General features: G+C 42.4%; 1 protein-coding gene across 1 annotated transcript in view; it reads right to left on the bottom strand.

Moving 5' to 3' along the window:
- The window catches only part of DLG1 (discs large MAGUK scaffold protein 1), a 3205960-nt gene that overhangs the window by 264417 nt on the left and 2926954 nt on the right, over window positions 1-14589 (bottom strand). The gene's annotated exons all lie outside the window — the stretch shown is intronic.

Here is a 14589-nt window from a genome sequence, read left to right as displayed (position 1 = left end):
TCACCCCAGGGATCACTTCTGTGGCTCTGCTCAACAGGGGCACAGGAAAATAATTTTCTTGGGTGGCGACAGCCATGGTAAATTTGTTGGCTAGGCTTATATAGGCCCTAGGGCCAATAGTCTAGTACCTACCTATGAACCTATATGTTTACTGGGAAAGTCCGACTGAGACAGAGCCCATTTTCAACAGAGGCCTGGGGAGAAACACTCCAGACGCAACTTAGAAAGTTGAAAGAAAAATAGTGTTTATAACAATACGCATTTTATGAAGGAATGAAAGTCTGAAACTCAAATGTAAATTATTTAGTGACTTGAATCCTCAGATCATCCCAGTGATTTGCCCGAAAACCACAAATTTTGTGAGGAACAGACCAAAAATATGAGGAAAAATCAGGGTATTATGTTAAAATCTGGACAGTTAAGAGGTATGCCCCTGTAGTCTCCCTTAACAGCAATAAAAGGGCTATTTAAATAGAAAAACAAACAGAATACTGCACTGAAGAAACAGCCGGTAATTCAGTAGTTGTACTTGTTTGTCTTTTTCGGCTTTTCCAGGTTAGGGGTCGCCACAGCGGAACTCCAGTCCGCTAATGACTGGTAGTTGATTTTTATGTGCCGAGTTACCAGCAATGATGCACAACCTTCAACGAAGGTACGCCCATTCACTCATGTCTCTACGCAGAAGACGCTCTAGGTGAGAATCGAACCGGACGGCGTCTTACTGTGAGGTGACAACGCTGCCGCTATACCAATTACAGATCACCAACCCCCCCCCAATAAAATTTAATAAACAGCTAATTTTAGTCCTACATGTATAAAAACTATAAATTAGCCTAAAATAAGGAATTCAACACAAAGTTAAGAAAAATTACTATCAGAAAACAAAATCACAATTTACATGAATAACTTGGGTCTATATTAGAAGACCGAATGAAAAAAAAAACAGCGAACGTCAAAACAGCGAAAAGACCGGACCTCAAACTTGCTATTGTGGGGGCTGCGCCCCTACACCCCCTTATAAATATATATACCAACTCCTAGATCGCATTACAGTGAGGAAAGGGCAAATATTCCAATCTTCACTGTACCGCGATCTGGCAAACAGCACTTCAAGGTCCGGTCTTTTTGCTGTTTTGCCATTCGCACTTTCTTTCATTCGGTCTTCTAATACAGACCCGAATAACCCATTTAAAATTTCATTAAATAACTTAATTCACCTCTTTATACAAAGATATAGCGAAAAAAAACTGTGAAAAACAGCACGTGCCACTTCAAAAGTTTAAAAATAATGTTTTGAATCAACAGAAATATCAGCAGCAATTTACTAACAATTATAGCAGCATGGAGCAAGAAAATGAGCAGGACAGAAACAGCCACAGTTGAGCAAAAACTGTCCAGTCTTTCAGAAATACAATGAAACATTTAGAAATGGTACTAGAAAAAACTGTAGGGCTGCTGCCTGTGGTTCTGAAGGACTATCCTGCTCTCACGTCTGATTGTTTTTTCACATCCACAGACTTGCAGCGGGAGGAGTCTGAAGATCTGACAGACTGCCAGAAGGGGGGAAGTAGAGCACTACAACACAAATGTCAGTAAGGCAGTGCGTTTGTTGAACATCTTGGACATTTGAGGCTGACAATTCTCTGTTCCTAAGACAGCAGCAGTATAAACATTCTTCCCAGACCTATCAAATGCTTTCCTATCTTTGTCCACAGGAATAGTATTAGACACCAAAAGATGTCTGATAGAAGTCACGTCTTGTTGGGGAGAGGAAGCTAACTTTCATGCAACCTGCTGGCTACCAAACAGCATTCTCTGATGCTGCAAGATGGGAGAACAGCTATAAGTGGAGGAAAAAAAAACAAGTAATAAATCATATTATCTTTGTTGGGATTCTGGTATTTATTTTTTGCTTCCACTGAAATAATGCCTTCATTCTAGCAACAGTAAGAGGAAAAAGATGGCACTTCAGGAGGAGGAGAATGAGGAAAAACCTTTCCTCAATCTGATTCCACGTCTTGTGGCACAGGAACTTGAGAAACAATCTAAATCCAATTCCTTCCCCTCAAACTGAGGATCAGAATCAAGAGAGAGGAAAATCTCTCTCTCTCAAAATTCTGCAAAGAATTCCAAATGCAACATCTGGAAGTAAAGTAATCCCTTAATGAAACTCATCCTGACTTTCTGTCTATCCTATGCGAAACACAACAAAAATGGCTAAAGTTACATTTTCTTTTCCTGTGAGAATGCTCAGAAACAAGACTAGAAAACAGGTCCTTCCATAGGCATCAATCTCCTCAGGTGTGTCTTACTGTACAGCCACATCTTTTCCCTCCTCCAAAAATGACAAAATGTAGTTCTCTCTTGCCTGAAAAGGATAGCCGCAGAGGAACTGCCTCATGTTCACGGTCAGTCCCCCATCTCCTAGCACATAATTCTTCTACTTGCGAGAGATGCATCTACATCAGTAAGCTGGAATCTGCTCTCTCACATCACTTTCAGTACTCCTGACAAAGAGGCGATTGTCAGCACAAACACCACACCATCCACATCACAGAGTTACACACTCACCTATGCAGTGGCCCTCAAAAAAACTTGCCTAAACAACAGAGACAACTAAAACACATCCACACACAATGCCAATTACATCGCACAAAGCAGTCAACACACCAGTGTCTCACAAACAGCCCAGTAGGCACAACAATAAACCAACGCAGCCCATAAGGCATAACAATAAATCAAACATACTAGTCATTGGTGACTCAAAAGTGAGACACACGGATGTCCCCCTCACCAGGCTCAACAAGAAGGTCATGGTCATCTGTTTGTCAGGTGCTAGAATCTGCCACATCATGCACGCACATAAGTCTCTCCACAACAGGTACAAATATGACTGTCATTGTCCATGTTGGTGTGAATGACTGGAGACGTACCTCACTGGACTATATGAAGACAGGCATGACTGAGCTCTCAGAGTATGTGCTTCAGGCAGGTGTAACCCTAGCCCTGAGCAGCATCTTACCTTCACCATGAATGATAACACAATGCCAACAAAAAATAATTGACTTCAACAATTAACTTAGTTTCTGGTGTCTTTCCAAGGGGATCCAGTATCTGTCTACCTGGGATGACATGGTTAACAGGCCTCATTGCTTTGCCAGAGATGGCTTCCACCTGTCACCCCTGGGATTTCGGACCTTGGCCAAGGCTCTTGTCTCCCCATTGTGCCTTTTTTAGCCTATGTCCCAAAGACAAACCTTCCAACATGAAAGATATGTCAAAAAGCAAACTGAAGGTCATGCTGCTCAATGCTAGGAGCCTTAATCTGAAAATGCACACATTGGAGGCTCTCTTCACACTGGAAAATGCCGATGTCTGTGCAGTCACAGAAACTTGGTTCATGGCTGCAGACAGCACCCCTGCCTTACCAGGCTATACCTCATTCCACACTTTCCAACCCCAAAAAGAGGTCGGAAAGACTAGGGGTGGTGGAGTCTCTATCTTCATTAAATACAGGCACACCTCCACACTGATTTACCAGCACGACACCACACTGGAATTACTCCAGGTTCAACTGACAGTTGGCAAGACACCCATCCAAGTTACAGCCAGCTATAGACTCCCCTCCATGTCTCAGGACACCCACTCCTTCAACCTGAACCTACTTGACTACATCAAGGTACCCCCTAACACCCTGATCCTTGGTGACTTCAACGACCCCACCATAGACTGGGTGAACTATTCCTGCACTAATGCACTCACCCTACAACTCCTTGACTTCATCAGCTCTAACGCACTAGACCAGCTGGTCTCATACCCCACAAGGGAAAATAACATACTGGACTTTGTTCTCACCAACATGGGTGACCACTGCACCATTCTCATACTATGTTCTTCCCTGGTGAGATCAGATCATCAGTCTGTCTCATTCGAAGTTTCTATCCCACCCAACCCCTCCCCAGCTGTAACCAGGCTAAAAAACTTCTCAAAAGCTGACTACACCCTCCTAAGGGATGGTATCAGCAGCTTCACACTACGACCCCCCTCAGAGGATGCAGACAATTATGCTGAACAGTATGCCAGGTGCAGTATACAAGCACCTTTACAACTGCATGGACTCAGCCATACCCAACAAAACTAAAATCTGCTCCTCAAAGAAACATAAACCTGGTCTGGTGGACATCCTCTATCAACAGGCTTTACAACAAAAGGAAGAAAATGTTGTCCAAGGGTAAAAAGAAAATTCTAAATTGGAAATTCTCCCTCCTCTGCCTCAACAAGCAAATTAGATCACTAGTGAAAAACTCCAAATCCAATTATGAGTTGAAACTAGCCTCTAAATCAAAGGAAAGTACAAGTCCTTCTTCAGTTACGTTAGAAATCTCCATGGCAAAGCCCAAGTTTGTTCGAATTAGTACATAATAGTACCACTTACAATGATCCTGCCAACTTAGCCAACCTACTACCAGATATTTTCAGCACAAACTTCACCCTCTTATCGCCCCCCGCAAAGGCCCAGTCGACATCCCCAATACTTGTCCCACACCTCACATCGCCGTAGATAAAGTGCTAAAGGCCCTATTCAAGGCAAAGAACACAGCTTCCATGGGACCTGATAATATCCCAGGCTGTATTCTGCACCATCTTCAGCAAGAACTAGCTTCTCCACTGAGCACCCTATTCAACCACAGCCTAATTACATGCTTCATTCCAGCAGAGTGGAGAACCGCCATTGTCATCCCCTTGCACAAAGGTGGTCCCACTACTGATCTGGGAAACTCTCGCCCCATTAGTTTGACAAGTCTGATCTGTAAAGCGATGGAGTGTATTACTATGGATCTCATATACAAGGACATAGGCAATCTCCAAACACTCGACCTCACCCAATTTGGATTCATCAGGGGAAGATCTTGCCTACTGAACCTAGATGACTTCTTTGACACCGTCACCAAGGCCCTGGATGAGGGAAAGTCATACATACAGCTTACCTTGACCTGGCCAAGGCCTTTGACGCAATCCCCCACTCAGGCATCATTGAAAAGCTAACAGAACTTAGTGTTAATCCCTGTCTCATCAGATGGGTGGCCAACTGGTTCACAGATAGGTCCCACAAGGTCAAAACAGGCGCAAGCACCTCTAACAGCAGACCTGTCACTAGTGGTGTTCCCCAGGGATCTGTCCTCAGACCCCTACTGTTTGGCATCTACTTCTCAGAGGTCCAGGCAAAGACCAAGGGCCTGTGGCTGACCAAGTTTACAGATGACTAAGTTGGGTGCTGTCACTGACTCCCCAAATGATATTAACATACTGCAAGAGGGTCTCACAGCTTCAGTTGACTGGTACCAACGTCACGGCCTTAAGTTAAATGCAAAAAAATGTATCATCATATCATTCGGAAAAAACATGGCTCCTACTGATTACCACATCAAAGGCAACCCCCTAAGCACACAACCCATAGTGAGAGACCTGGGTACTCAGGTTGACAACAATCTCACATTCGACCATCATGTCGCAGCAGTGGTTAGAAAAGCCTTTTACTTGGTTCATCTCATAAGTAAATGGATTGCATCCAGAAAAAAGGAGGTTATTACCTCTCTATACTCCTCCTTCATTAGGCCTATAATTGAATATAATGCTCTATTTGGTATGTACCTCTCCAAACATCTGCACTAACTGGAAAGGCCACAGAAATACCTCACAAGGAGAATCCAAGGCCTCCAACACCTGTCTTATGTGGCCAGGCTCAAATCACTATCACTTTACTCGGTATTATACAGATTGCTCAGAGGTAATCTGTGTCTCACCTACAAGGCAATATCCATAATTCTAACTCCTTGCGCATTACTCGCTTGATAGACCTAAATCTAATATGCGACATCAACAAAACCTGCTGGAGAGAGAGGTTTGTCTCCAAGAGGCTGCCCAGTCTATGGAATAAACTTTCCATACATGTTAAGAGTACCTCGCTAACCCTCTTCAAGTGCAACCTTGATGAGTGGATGGGAAACCAAAAACTTGTCCCAGGGGTTCCACCTTTGTCCCTTATTAACAGGGGTGACAGGTGCTGACTGAGGATTCTTTTTTGGGGATACACTCTTGGCTAGGCTTGCAAGGGCCCCAGGGTCATTAGCCTAGTAACCTTTTATGATCCTATCTGCAGGTCTCCCATCCTTTTTCAGCTTCTCAAAAAGCAATACCAGAAGGGATGAGAGAAATCTATGAGCAGTCTGAGGTACTTGAAATGGCCACAGCAGAGTCACTCATTGGCAGCTGAAGCAAACAAGGTACTGACTCTACGACTGCTGAGTCTCACACAACGTTTTTTCCTTTTTGTGTATTGGTCAGGGAAAAGCCAAAGAGCGCAAAGCCTAGGCCTCATCTGAGCTGAAAGACTCTGACAAGTGAGTACCAAAGCCTTTGACAGTCGGTAGTATAACATGACTGGAGAACATTTTGAAGTAAATATTTGTAATTACAACCCTCAAAACCACTTGTCCTAGTCCCCAACTATAATTGACAGAAAAGTAAAACCTTTTTCTCATAAAAAAATACATTCTTGAAAGGCATTTCGGCACACAAACCCTGACTAAAAATGTAAATTTTCAGGTAGTTTTTTTCTTCTGACAGCTACTAAAACACAACTCTTGGCCCTTAGCGATAATTTCTGACAAAAAAGATAAACTTTATGTCACAAAAAGTGTTCAAGTAGAAGGTATTCCCCAGTGGCTACTTAACTGCCCAGCCTTGCAGAACCACTAGCTGGCCTTTGATCACATGAAGTCCACAGGGAAGAATGCACTTCAATTACAAGTAAGTTCCGAAGGTTTGGCATCTTAACCACTAACTTTATACCATGCTTTTCAAACTGTTCAGTGGTTAATGTACATGGAAGGTGCCCTTCAGTTTTGGAAGCTACCAGACTGTCAAATTCAGTGCAGGACACAATACATACAGCAGAGGCTACTGCAACAATGATCCAATGATGAACCTTACAGAAGTGTCAGAAATTAAACCCTATACTCTATAATCTGATAGATTTCAGATTTGTATTAAATAATTTGCTTTAATTTCTTGTGATATAACAAATGCTATAGTTTGCATTACTTTATAGTGATGGGGAAATATAGAGAGACTGACAACAGCCAAGCTGTAGTGGCAGAGAGATCCATGGCAAATGGGGTCAAGCTGGCACCACCAGGACTGATTATTTCATTTCACTTTTAGAAGCACGTTCCACTAATTGAAAAGAAACAAAGGAATATATGACTTCCTGAGACAAAGGTCGGATGAAGTATCCAGTTTCTAGGCCTCTGGATGATGCATAAGGAAACAAACTGTCTGTACCTGAGCATCAAAATGAGAAGCAAAGACGCTTAATTGTGTGTGCTCATGTGGACCAAATCCAAACAAACACTGTTTTGCTCAGCTGACAATGTGTTAGGTGCAGCTGCTAAGAGAGTTTGCCAGTGAATGCTACTGTCTTAGCAGACAAACTGCCACAACAGACGGTGCTGATCTGTCCACTGCCACAATAATCTTTTACATGCATCGCTGATATGAATTTGTTCCCCATTGTTTGCTGATGTACCTCATTACCATTACACTGCCAGTGCTGAACAGGCCCCAGAGCAAACCTAATAAGGAAAGTTAGCAGAGATATAGATACCGCTTTTATACTGATATAGAAGGCTGTTTTCTCAGACATGCCAGAAATTATGTACTGCACTAGTCTTGAACTTTGTTTCCCATGCACAGTCCAGACCCTCAACTGTGATGCTCTGATGTGGAGATACAGAAAAGATAGGCATCCCCAACAATAAAAAGATAATGTGAAAGGCTTATGAATGTCTTCCTTACTTACCGAACAAAATGGAATCAGAGTATTCAAAGGATTTTATTAACTAACTTAATACCAACCTTTTAACCAGGGTAAAAGTGGTGCAGTATTCATCACCAAGACATAGCAAGTCACCCTTCCGCAATCAATCATGAAGGTAGGAGGAAAGGCAACACTGATCCATGAGGCTGGTATACCTCAAACATAGGCCACTGCAGTTCAGAGCTCCCTACCAGTCACTGATGCAAAATGTGCAAACAGCATATAATATAATTCGATAACATTCAGTAGTAATGAACTGGACTGTACAGACATGACATATCCTGAATCCAATTAGATCCAAAGACTTATGAGTGTATAGAAACTACTGCTTGGGGTAGGCAGGGATGCAGGAGACAGGATACTGAAATGGGATGCGGCTTGGTTACAAAATGCAAAGTGTCTATACATACAATATTCAGCAAGAATGTCATGTTAGCAGAAGCATGTGTGTGGATAAGGGAATGCAGACAATGCCCATATATGCCTACAAAAAGAAAGTAAGATCGATATTATTACATTTGTTTTACTTAACATTTGTTAACTAGGATAGAACACAGACTACAGATGACCAATTTCAGTCTCAGCCTGTGGGTGGGCTGGGGGTGTAATTGGGAATAGAGATAAGTAATACGTGAAACAGTACAAGTATAAGTATACCTCAACAGATAATCTTATGTGCACTGCACCATATGATGGAAGAAGAAAATGACACAAATAAATACTGTAAGTCATACAAATGATCTGGAATAGGGAATAATGATATGCATGTCCACTGCAAAGGCCGTAATCCGAAGCACAGTACTGGTTACACTCCCCACTGCAAATAATGGCCATATAACAGGAAGTAGCAATGTGGTATGGGTTTGGAGACAGTCGCATTGACAAAAAGGCAGGAGTTTGAGCTGGATGTGGCAGAGTTAAAGATGTCAAGATTTGCACTGGGTGTGATGAGGGTGGACAGGATTAGGAATAAGTATATTAGAGGGTCAGCCCAGGTTGGAAGGTTTGGAGACAAAGCCAGAGAGGCAAGATTACATTGGTTTGGACATGTGCTGAGGAGGGATGCAGAGTATATTGGGAAAAAGATGCTAAGGATGAAGCTGCCAGGTAACAGGAAAAGAGGAAGGCCTAAAATAAGGTTCATGGATGTGGTGAGAGAGGACATGCAGGTGGTTGGTGTGACAGAGCAAGATGCAGAGGACAGGAAGAAATGGAAACAGATGATCCGCTGTGGCGACCCCTAACGGGAGCAGCCGAAAGAAGAGTAATGTGGGAGATAGCTGGCAACTTAGCAAATGCAGCACTGCACAGACACAGTGGTGAAAAGCACTCAGAGTGAGGACACACTGGATTCACAATAAAAAAATAGATACAGAAAGAAAAAAGCTGTAGAAAAGACAAATAAAAAAAGAAACACAGGAACACAAAAACAGAACGCTAACAAACAATCTCATCAATTTTTCTGATTAGGCAGCTCTTTTTCACAGTGGATATTTGTACAGAATGACCAATATATACAGTTTTACATGTTATGCAATGACATATGGGCTATAAAACTGGAAGATCTTGTCAGTCATCTTTAGGACAACCTATTAGCTAAAGACCACGCTATCAAAACTAAGTGACTGAACAGTGCTTTAATAATTTTTAAATATAAATTTTATATGGAGACAAGCTGTTGCAGCCCCCTACTTAACTTATTTAACTTTTGAGTTTCCAAGTTTCAAAAAAACTGCTGAAACAGAAGCATACTAAACCTTCTATGAATCACTGTTTCCACTGCCAGTTTTGACAAGCATCTTCAAATAGTAGGTTATCTGCGAAACAAACTACTCTAGTAACACCTCAGAAAGTGGTAAAAAAATTTAAAAACACAGCTAAATTCTGAGGTATGCTTCATCACATTTAAAAAAATCCATATAATTTTATGACAGAATTTGAGGTTTCCATAATTCAAGACTATGGGGGGAGGGGGGGAATCAATGCTCCCTTATAACATTTGTACTGCTGCACCTGCTTCTCCTAAAAATAGCTTACATATTGAGGCTAAAAATACAATCTCTGGCATATCTGGACCAATAGCAGAAAAGTTGTATCTAGCTGCCTGCGAGCAATACTTAAAGTGCTCAGAAGTACCTATTTTTGTCAAGCTGGGAATAGAGAGCTCAGTACCATGCTTTCATTCTGCCTCTGCTATTTTTCACTGTGTTGTGTTACCTGTAGTGCATTTATTGATACATTATACTTAATCCAAGTATTACACATTTGCATTCTCTTTTTAATTACATGATGGCAGTTTCTGTGTCTTCATTTTTTTAGTTGTGCCAGAGATTTTTATTACTACTGATTCAAATATCCACATAAATTCATTACTGACTCCTCCAGTACCACATCCCTGTAAACTTGTTAGGAAATTGCAGCTTATTTGTGAAGGGGTGAGACCGGAATGTGGCAAGCCAGGATATAAACAGAATTTATTTTGTGACAAAACATAGTAGTATTAAAGTATAATTTTACTGCATAACAAAAGAACAGTTTGTACAAGAAGCAGTAATGTGCATTTATTAATGTATTAGAACCAGTGTGCAGCTTTGTCTAGTTGTAGCAAGTACTACTTTTCTTTCCACGCTTGGAAGATGGTCTACAAATACATATTTTTTCCACAGACATAACACAGGGATACTATAGCACTGTTGACATACATGTGGCAGCAGTGGAAGAAGAGCCACTGACTGTGGCAGGATCCCATCTGAAGCAGAGGAGGGTGTCTGTTCCATAACAATACAGATCAGGACAAGACAGACAAAATAAAACTGATGCAAGCAATGACATACCCAAGCTCTGCAACACAGAGCACTGACTGACCATGCTGTGGATCAGATATTATCATACCCAAAGTGGTGGGCAGGGCACAGATCATTTACAGAGGTAGGGGTGCGCATAATGCTGGAGGACATGATCACAGGAGAGATGGAATGGTCATGGGTGGTGGATGTAGCAACCACACATATGGCTAGAAGACTTAGAACATCAGGGGATCACATATCCTCTAGTGATGTGGTGGTGCATCCATGACTGGAACTCTAGATGGATGTATAACATAACCCCCAAAGTGACAAGACTGGAAGCATTCATTTCAAGGGATGGGTGTCAGCAGTATGCAGTGGAACCCTGTCATGGCTCCCAGTGCTGCATTTTAGTACAATGTTGGGAGTCCATGACCATATGAATGAGCATTAACAGGTGTTGCCTGCAGTATTACTTCAGTGGAGGGTGATGGGACTAAATTACAGGACCATGAAAGGCATTACCTGGTACAATGTGCTCACAGTGCAGCAGAAGAGCACTGTCCATGTACATAACAATGTCTGTACCAAGGAGGAAAGGTATCCACAGACTGTGTGACAGTGAAGCTGGAAGCCATATAGTGTGTGCCAGTTCTATAAACCTGGTATGCAACAGGTAGATGGTTATCCGCATCAATATGGATACACCAATGGCTGCCATCCAGACTACCAATGCCCACATAAGGTACATCTGCACCAGGTCCTATGTGCCATGTCACTCTGCAAGCATTAGAGAGTGGCACATAGTCTCTGCAGTACTTGCAGTTCGCCACACAGCATACTCAACATCTTTGACTTGGTGTGAATATTTAGCTGATTGTGCCATGACTACTGCCCTGCACATTCTTTAATACCAAGGTTGACACAAGTTCTGGGATAGTCCTTGAGTCAAGGCAGTGACAATCACTTACATGCCTTTCTCCAACGTTGACTGCACACACCTTGATGGTAGTGCAGTCCTTTGATGCCAACTTTAGTTGTGACACCTGTATAGCAGAAGTGAGGTTGACACAGATGTGACAACCTTTGCTGAAGACAAGTAATTCCAGAGGTTCATCCTGCCCCTCCATCATCATCTCCGTTGTACATGATGCAAGTTAGTCCACCGAGGTTAGCAGTACTGACAGTGCTGAGGTACAGTACCATGAGCATGGTGGCATCATCAACCACCAACACCCTGTTCTTATCAGGCATGTTCCAACCTTCTGTGCTGGATACACTGCCAACGGAACCTATGAATACATACAATCATACTTCCAGCAATGCTGGACAACATCTGTGCCTCTCACCAACATGAGGAACAACGACTGCTACATGTAAATCATAAAGACAACCTATCTGCCTTGGGGTGCAGGTTGTCACGGTTGCAACTGATGTCCATGAATAACAAATGCATGTGTCTTTTATCTGAGTAAACCATTCACAGGTGCAAAGCATTGCCTTATAGCCATGGCACACCTTATTACTTCAGCTGAAGCATTCCAAAAAGACATATTCAATGTCAAAATCAGTCCGCAGCCAGGTCACTAACAGGTATGGTAATTCTCTCACTTTCCCCAACAAAAGATACCAGGAATTCCTCCATCCCCATGAGAGACTGCATTGGTGGTCTACCTCCAGTGGTCAGCTTGTCAGTGGCAATTTTTTGTGCTTTAGTCCTGGCATATAGTAACAAATTAACGATGCTGCAATGCATCTGCACGGTCATCCTATTATGGCTGCCATGTACCACTCCCTGCTATTGATGATCCTGGAAGCCCCTGTCTTCCTTACCCTTCTCAAGTATATGCTTCCCATCTGTCTCTCTCTCCCTTCTCTCTGTAGGGCCTGAAGTAGCAACTCAGTCTTCTGTGTGGCAAACTTTTCCAGCTACTGCCCATTCCTTTGGTCCCATTGCCAGGATTTGTACACCTGTGGGTTACAAGTCCAACAAAATACACTTGCATTTGCGAGGAAAGAATGAATTACATTAAATTTAACAAGTGTTTTTGTCCATTTAAATATAATGAGAACTTCATCAAATGAAATCTCTCAAATTCCCCAACCTTAAATGAACACCTGTGGGTTATAAGTGCATGTAAAGCTGTCCACGCCAGCTGATAAGTGACGCTACATATTCCACCAGCACCCCTATTGTGGCCTCAGCCCTGTCTGATCTAATGCAAACATTCTGACACTGTGCCATGAACTAGCAGCTGTGGGAATGGTAGCCATGCTTGCTGCCCATTGGACATGTACAGACAAAGTATGTGCCTGGGATGCTCTACAACAATTACCTCCTGTACCATGTCATGCTGTCTATGTGCACACAACACACTTTTGCGACAACTACAAAGCAGGACAGTGAATGGTTCTGACTGCATTTTCTGTGCCTGTCACTGTGACACCACCCTCTCCCCCAAAAAGAAAAGCAAATTGTTCTGCTTGCTCCCTAGGCCATATACTGCAATCTCTCCTACCTGTCCTCTGTCAATCTGAGCCTACCCCCATAGACCACAGCACAAAGTGCTCTGTCCTGACTCTGCCATGTTGAACTCCTGACACTTAGTCTGTCATCTTGCCTTTTGTACTATTAAACTACATATTCCACTGCTCTGTGACAGTGAAAGTTATTTCCATGCACCTAAAATCACTGTATTACTGAGGTCCACTACGAGTTCTCCTGTCTACTCTCACTTTGCCTACAAAAAGTGCACTCTGACATCTACTACTGTCTAATTTATAATTGATTTCTATAATGAGGTCTCCTGCAAAAGGGAAACCACAGACGTTCAACATCTGAACAATGTTGCAGTGACCTAAAATGTTTGTGCCAGAATTCAACTGATCTTCAGCTTTCAAGGATAAAGGGCACTTACCAATCTACTAACGGTCTAGAGATCCAGAGGAGCTCTGCATAAAAAGGACAGTTACACCACCAAAATAATCAAAATTTGTTGTCACTTAAGTGCGCTCCTTTCTGCAGGACCCATGAAAATGCCTATTAGCTAGTGATCTTTCAAGTACTGGCAAATAAGTCCCCTTCTGGGGAAAATCTTCCACTAGATTTATTTTTCTGAAGAAAACTCATGTTTTTTTTTTTCTTTTTTTCTGACTAAAATCGTGTGTTTGCTATGAAACAATGTTTTGTGGCCATCATTACATTCCAAAGTGGGTGTGTGTAAATGTTCATGTGAACATTTTTTGTACCAGCTTTCCCAACAAGTTTTATAGGTCTGTGTTTGGGGGGAGGACATTGTTTATAGGGAACTGTCTGTGGTTTATTTAACTCAGCACCCCTTGCTTTCTTCTTTACCTGTTAGCAACTCATTCAGACTCCATTATCCATCTATTAAGCATCATTTTTGCCTTAACCAATAGCACATCTTCTAGTCCCTGTGGTTCCTTCTTCCCCTGTCTGCAAAAACAAAAAAGCTGTCAAGGAGTCTTGAGGTGTCAGACTGGTTCCTTTGTTTTTATTCAGTCATTGGTGTATGATTTTCCTATGATCTCTCTTGGTTCCTCAGACTGTTAATTTTTCCTCCGGTCCCTCTGGTGTTGCACTAACAGCCATTATTGGTCCAGTGGACAGACGTCCTCTGTAGCTATATGGATGCTTTTACCAAGCAAAGGAGAACCCTGTCAGGTCTTAAGGGAAGGGAAAGGTGAGGGTTCTCGACTTAATTGGGATATGGAGGCTGAGCCTGGGATGAGTACTCTCCCACACAGGCGATTTCTCCCTAAACCTGAGTCTTCATCTTCTCTTGTGGCATCAGGCTGCTATAGATAAATGGGCTCTAAATGTAATTCAGGAGGGGTAAACTTGGCAGCTGGAATCTCTCCCTCCTATCCAGAGGATTCTTCCTTGCCCAGTAAACCAAGTCT

The sequence above is a fragment of the Protopterus annectens genome, chromosome 4.part1 (genome assembly GCF_019279795.1).
Source record: "Protopterus annectens isolate FY-2018-M chromosome 4.part1, PAN1.0, whole genome shotgun sequence".
Classification (NCBI taxonomy): Eukaryota; Metazoa; Chordata; order Ceratodontiformes; family Protopteridae; genus Protopterus; species Protopterus annectens.
The sequence above is the reverse complement of the archived record's forward strand: the minus strand, read 5'-3'. Positions and strand labels throughout refer to the sequence as shown.